Source organism: Triticum aestivum, chromosome 1B, assembly GCF_018294505.1.
Source record: "Triticum aestivum cultivar Chinese Spring chromosome 1B, IWGSC CS RefSeq v2.1, whole genome shotgun sequence".
NCBI classification, from domain to species: Eukaryota; Viridiplantae; Streptophyta; class Magnoliopsida; order Poales; family Poaceae; genus Triticum; species Triticum aestivum.
The window spans coordinates 11270636-11278310 of NC_057795.1; positions in this window are offsets into that span (position 1 = coordinate 11270636).

Genomic DNA, 7675 nt, shown 5'->3' on the forward strand with positions numbered 1-7675 from the left:
ATCCAGCTGCTGTGTCCTTGTCGCCACGTCTCCTGAACTAGTGTTTTCCTGCAGCATTATTGTCAGGCGTGTTCTCGAGGCTGTACTTGACCACAACAATTTCCTGGCTGTGCCTTCGATTACGAAGGGTGTGGTTCTTGTAAAGCTTCCCAACAAATCTGATGCGGCCTGTCTTCATCATCATATTTATGAGTGGAAAGACCACTCTGTTAGGTTCTCCAAGGTTGACAAGATGGTCATGGTGCATGTAGACATCTCACACGAAGTCCATGGCCTAGTCAGTTATGCGGGGTTCTTCCCGTAGGTCGGTGGCAAGAAATAGTCTGCAGAGTTTAGTTAGTGCAACTTTGCTTGTCTGTAGTAAGTACTATTGTTCAGTACTTGATTTGTGTTTGTGAACCCTGTATTGTTTATTAGTACTGCCGCTTTTGGTGTGTGGTCAGTCCTGAGAACGGTCTATCTTAATGTCTGTCCACTCAATTCAGTCTGTACATTTTGAAGTATCCAGATCATATTTTTTGTGAGGACGGTTTATCAATTATGGTTACACTCTAATATCTGTATACATTGCAGGGTTTATCGCACCCTCCAGGATTTCCAGTCCCATGGATGTTCGGTCCATACGATTTGTCACGACCTTTGGACTGTCCTGCTCGTGGGAGTAGGCGGGGCCCCTTCATGCCACGCGTAGTTGGATGATCAATCTTCTGTTTAGTACTTCAACATAGTGATTTCCTGGCAAGGATTCACTCGTGTCACATAAAGTAAATCCTATTGATTTACTGTCTAAATCTTATTGATTTAATGCCATGTTTTCTTTCTTTTCCTACAATTTTATGATGCAGGTTTTGCCATGTGACATTCATCACAGAATAATCCGTTTGGTTTGCTCTACGATGGCTATTTTTGCAGGTTTCACTTCTTATGTCGTGTCAGTAATGAAGGCACTGTCCATCACTTATATTACGTAAAAAAATTGGATCAGTCTATTGTCTGAGTACAAGATGAATCCCTATGATGAACTGCAGTTTGGTTTAACAAAAACGCCAAAATTAGTCCTTCTCGCGTTTAAAAGAAATGAAGAAAAAACTGGATCATGGTCACAGATCCTAGTCAAGTTAGAAAGCTGATCATAGCAGACAAGACACGATCACCGCTGTCTCGCATAGATCAAGCACCGGCAGTTGCTCTAGCACTAACAGCGGCAGCAGCTCAGTCTGATCCAGCTGAGGATTGGGCACCGACCGCGTCAGCGGATCAGTCTGATCTACCGGAGGATCGGGTATCGACCCCGGCACCTGCTCCGACACCGGCACCAGCTCTACAAGGAGCACCATCTCCGGCAGTAGCAGCGGCTTCGGCACCTGCACCAACACTTGCACTTGCATCTGCTCCGGCCCGTGTAGTTGCACCAGCAACAGACTGGGCTGCAGTTCACACTTCATATACCAAAGTCCTTACAAAAACCGACATGTCCACCTTCTTGGTAAGCATTGGATGCCCAAGTGCTTCGTTCTTTATTCTTTCCATGTTGTTGCACATGATTCACTGTGTTGATCTAACTGTTTGGGTATGCCTTCTTGTTTACAAACATAGAATTCCTAGAGCAACGAGGGAGTCGTTCAACAATCTGGGCGACCGTGGCCAAGTTTCTCTTACCATGCGCGGCCTTGGTGTGAATGAACCTGCTCAATATACCATAAGTACAAAGGATGGTCACATGATGATTGATGCTAAAGGATGGTCATGGTTCAAATTTAAATCATATCTTGCGGTAGGGGATGATTTCAAAATCGAACTTTCCCGGCAAGGAGAGCTGGTCCAAATCAACTTTGAAATTCTTCAGTAGCAGCACACAACTGCCGAACTGATCTATCCTCCAAGAGATTTTGATGTAATAATCTGGCATGGTGAAACAAGTGTCCTGTGTGTATAAGTAGTAAGACAGTATTATTTATCACTTGGTATATCCTTGATAGAATTGCAACTCTGATTGCTGGTTAGGAACTGTCATTCGATTTCATTCCAATAGCTGACGTGCTTTATTCAATTTTGTGTATTCGCCTTGCGACAGCATCTAAAACCAGCGTCGTACCGGTCGCTTGCAATATAAAGCGCTGAGGTAGAACACATGGGCCCCCAAACATGCAGGGTCGGCCAACGGCCCAAAGTCCACAGCTGTGAGCCTATCTGAGTATTATATTCTCAGCTGAACCCCCATAAAAAAAGCTGAAACCCCATAATGCCCGTGCGCTGCAGAGGGAGTATATTTCTCGGCAAGGTGAGCCTGTGATATAAAATATTTGTATATTTCTTTACACAGGGAGTATCTCTCTGTCAAAAAATATATTTATGTGTAACTAGTTACTCCTGTCTTTCTACTTTCTTTCGTTGATAAGTGGGGCAACCGGCAACGGGGTCCATGTGCCATATGAACAAATTAGAGTGCACAACTTCACGGTAGACACACCCCGGTCGTAGCGCCGCAGTAATGCCCAATAAGCCGTCAAATTAGAATCCCCCTTTCCAGCTTTAGTAGTAAGCTGGACGGACGAAGCGGCAATATTTCACTGGGCCTGAATCCCCTTCTCCCTCGTCTGCTTGTTCAGAGAAAACCCCCACTCGGCGATTGCATAGGGTTTCCTGATGGAGAACCAGGTACGAATTCTTCATCCATCCCCGATAAATCCAAGTCCCTTGGTCGCAGGTAATCCTAGGATGGCAGCCGCCGCCGTTGATGCATTTTTCTTCGTACTGAATCTAGTGTGTTTCAGTTGCAGTGACCAAAGTGCGAGTACCCTACAGATTTCTGCGCCTTCGGCGAGACGCCACACTTGTTCCTTCTCATCCTAACACAGCATTTTGAAACGCGCATAGTATGTTCCTAGAATCCTCTTTTCTATCCGGGAGGGTGGTTTTTTTTTTAACATGATGTGTCCTCATATTATTTTTCCTGCGGTGTATTATTTGCTCTGCCAGAACACATGTACTCAAGATGCTCGGCCCTGCCATAACTAAATACACTAGTTTAATTGTCACAGTGAAGACAAGCCATGGATATTACTTCCGAGTTGGGTTCATGAACCAAGAAAATCGCTGCTTTTTTATGGCCGAACTTGGATAAACTTTCTCAAGTGTTACAGACTGAAAGTTGGCGCATGAATGTTGATGGAAATAGCAGAACCTAGTCTCATCTTCACTGCGATCTTCCACCCCGACGTCGTTCCAATTGTGCATCCATGTTAGTTTTGTATCTGGTTCTTGCTTGTTTCCTCGATTACTTCTTAATCCACCTATTTTGTCTAACTAATCAAAATTTAACTTTAGAACTAGCAATGAATCTCTCACGAAGATGCTACTTCAAACTAATATTTTCTTATAATTGGTGGCACGTATAGGTTTTTTTAGAGTTAAGCAGTCTACTCGTTTGTTACTCTATAATAACTCGGTTGTTACTAATGGCACTGAAGTTGACTACATCGACATCCACAAGTTCCTACACTTTATTGATCGTCTTGAGGTCCTTGTGGGGCGTTTCAATGGTGGAAGGCCACGTGGGATATGTGTGCCACTACTGCACTCGTTGAACAGGTCCAACTGTGTCGAGAAACTTATGGTACAAGCTGTTTTCTGTTATATATATTGTTCATAAACTATTGCTTATACACAGTTTTATAGCTGTGATCTTCTTGAAACAGGAACTGCCGAGTTCTATTGTTCCTATACAGATGCCTGACCATGGTCGGGTCAGACTTGCGCTTGGTCACAACATGATGTTTATGTCGACCTACTATATTGCCCTTGGAGGTGAAAAGATACTTATACATTGGTGGTCTCAAATAATGAAGGCCCGTCCATCTTGGAGAATAGGACAGAAGATTATGTTCATGCTTTTCCATGGCTCTAAAGAGAATATCCTGTTTATTGACCACGTTGCGAGATGAAGCCGCTTTCAGAAGGTTGTGGATGCGCGGGGTCGCGCCTGGGCCTTGTCCTGGGGCTTGGCGGCCTCACCCTTGGTTAACTGTAGGCAAAGTAGCACTGTTCGAGGCATGCTTTGTACGGTTGAACCTGTATAAGTACTCATACTGCTTTCAACTTTGGTTGTTAAGTTCCCCTGCTGGTTTCAGTTAAGGTTGTTAAGTACTCCTGCTGCTTTTACAGTCTGTCATGTTTCTTCAGTCCTGTCTTCCTCCAGCCTCCAAAACCAAATCAGCGCTGGCGGGGCCGCCTGCTTCCGCCTCCCATGGCTGGCTGCGCCTCAGCGCGCGCATTGCCGCCCCACCATCTCCTAAATCATTAACGTCGATGTCCTCCGCGCGCTTTGGTGTGCTCGCCGCGACGCCGCCCTCTCGCGTTGTCAACATGGTCAACAAACAACAGGAATCGGCAGAAGTACGTGGAGGGGATGACAGTAGGGGCCCACCACGTTAGCGTATGGAAAAATAAAATGCTTCCTCCTAGTGTTTTCCTGACATCTGGGACCCACGACATTGTGAGCGTATATAGTTAATAGACAAGAGAACAACACAAGATCGGCTGACACCTGGGACGTAGCTACTCGAGCAGTATTTTTGTTATTTGGTATTGTTGAGACGGAGCAGGGTTTGAACTGGGTTGTGGCCCGTCTAGCCCAGGCTTATATTTTATGTTCACCATATGACCAGCCCAGCTATTTTTTCTTTGTGAAAATGAGCCCAGTTTATTTTTTCTGAAGAATATCCAATCCAGGCTTACTTATTTTTCTACGCCCCGAAGGGCTGCAACTCTTTCAAGACGCCTGCAAATCTTGAAAGTAATATGAAATGGGTTGTAAATATAAAAACAGATGACAAATTGGCAATTACTTTAAAATTTCTGATTATTTCGCATTTTCAGATTCCTATTTCACTGGGCATTAACCTAATTTAAATATATCTTCAAAGTACTTTAAATCTGGCTCGACATTTCGATATTAAAAATAGTTTGGAATCCACAGAAATATGTGAAATTGGCCCTGGCCAACCAAAAAAACGACTGCAATAAATTGCACAAGAAGTTGCCATGAGCTATATATAAATTATTAAAAAAAAGAGGGAGTGGTCTGACTTGTGGGCTTGTTTAGTTGACGCGTATGCAAGATTTTTTTAGTTATTATATACGTCAACAAACGATTCTAGCAGACGTTGGATGTCAATCCAACGGTCGTCGTGTTTCTTCAATCTCTGATCTTCTTGCTCCAACCGCCAAAGCAGCGCTGGTGGGACCGCCTGCTCCCGCCACCCGTGGTCGGCTGTGCTGCCGCGCAGGCCTCTACTCACCCACACCCCCTGTTATTCTGCGGTGACGGCAGCCTCACACCGCAGCCGAACCGGTGAACCCCGCGTGGGCTTCCACTGCCGCATCTTCCCCGGCTCCGCGTCGTCCCCTTCCTAGGCCTCACCGTCGTCCACCGCCGTGGTGCTCGCGGCGCGGCGTGGTCAATGTGGTCAACAACCGACTTCCATTGGAAGAGTACTGTACGTGGAGAGGCTGACAGTTGGGTCCACAGCAGCTGCAAGGAAGTGCCTCCTTATTACGCAGAAAATAATTATTCCTCCACCTGACAGCTGGGACCCACCAGACGGGCCACCCGTATTTCGCGAAAAAAAACGTTTCCCCCTGACTGCTAGGACCCATAGGACGGGCCACCGTATTTCATGAAAAAAATGTTTCCCCCGCTGTCAGCTCGGACCCATCGGAAGTACCTCCTTATTACGCACAAAAAATGAATACCCCCTGCTAGCTGGGACCCACCTTGGTGGGAGGCTGACTTGTGGGCCTACTAAGTTGACTGGGACGGAGGCCTTTGTCAACTTTAGTCAATAGATGAACGATTCTAGCTCTAGTGACCGTACATGTCCATCCAACGGCTGTAGTGCTTCTTCAAGCTCTGGTCTTCTTGCTCCAGCCGCCCAAAGCAGCACCGGTCGTGCCGCCTGCTCCCGCCGCCCGTGGCCGGCTGTGATGCCCCGGAGGCCTCACCGCCCCCTACTACTCGCACCGCTGGCCAGGCCATCCCTCTACGCACCCACACCCCCTGTTATTCTGTGGCGACGGCAGCCTCACACCGCAGCCGAATGAGTGAACCCTCGTACTCCTCTACGCATGGGCATCCACTGCCGCGTCTTTCCCGGCTCCACGTCGTCCCCTTCCTAGGCCTCACCATCGTCCACCACCCTGGTGCTCTCGCCGCGATGTGGTCAACGTGGTCAAGGAATGGCTTCCATCGGACGTGGACTGTATATGGAGAGGCTGATAGCTGGGTCCACGGCCGCAGCAAGGAAGTGCCTCCTTGTTACGCACAAAATAATTATTTCTCCACCTGACAGAGGGGACCCACCGGACGGGCCACAGTATTTCGCGAAAAAACGTTTCCCCCTGTCTGCTGGGACCCACCAGCTGCATCTTCGCACGCAAGGTAGTGCATCCGAAAAAAACGATTCGCCCCCCTGACTGCTGGGACCCACCAGCTACATCTTCGCACACAAGGAAGTGCATCCGGGCAAAAAAAAACAATTTTCCTCCCTGACTGCTGGGACCCACCAGCTACATCTTCGCACGCAAAGAAGTGTCTGACAGTCGGGACCCACCTGGTCGAATCATACGTAGCATTGTCATTCTGGTCGCGAACGTGTACGTACATACTGGTGGATGTAGAGGCACGCACGTGTCGTAGTAGAGGCGTGCACGTAGCATGTACACGTACGTACAACGGCCATGGTGCAAGAAAGAAAATACGGCCACGTATGTGTACATACGGGCGGGGTCTCGAACGCCTACTCGCGCATATATACGTACGGCCAGGGCTCATGTACATTGGCTGGGTCGGAACGGAGAAACATCGTCGTCGTCGTGTTCATGGGGAGGCAACGGAATGCGTCGTGTTCATTGGGAGGCAACAAAATGCGTCATCGTGTTCATCGGGAGGGCTTGGACGGAACAGGCGATGGAAACGAGGCCTGGCGTACCACAGAATGGAGGAAACGGCCTTGTGTTCCACCGGCCACGTTCGAAACGGGATCCTGTTCATCGGGAGGGGTCTGGCGTACGACAAAATGGAGGAAACGGACCTCCTACGATCGAAACGGGGCTCCTGTTGATCGTGAGGGGTGTGGCGTACCGCAAAATGGAGGAAACAGACCTCCTAAGGTCGAAACGGGGGTCCTGTTGATCGGGAGGGGTGTGGCTTACCGCCAAACGGAGGAAACAGACTTCCTACGGTCGAAACGGGGGTCCTGTTGATCAGCAGGGGTGTGGTGTACCGCAAAACAGACGAAACGGACTTGTGTTGGAGCGCTATGGTCGAAACGGGGGTCCTGTTCATCGGGAGGGGTGTGGTGTACCGCAAAACGGGGCTCCACGGGATACTGTTCATCTCCACCATCGACCTCCTCCAGCCTCCACGGGCTCCTGTTCATCCAGCCTCCACGGGCTCCTGTTCATCCAGCCTCCACCGCGCGCTACTCCACCGGCTACTGTTCAACCACCCTTCCACAGTCTACTGTTCATCCAGCCCTCCATCGTCTCCTGTTCATCCAGCCCTCCACACCACGGGGTCTTGTTCAACCACCCCTCCACGGGCACCCCTCCACTGTCTACTGTTCATCCAGCCCTCCACACCATGCGGTCCTGTTCATCCAGAGGCAACGCCACC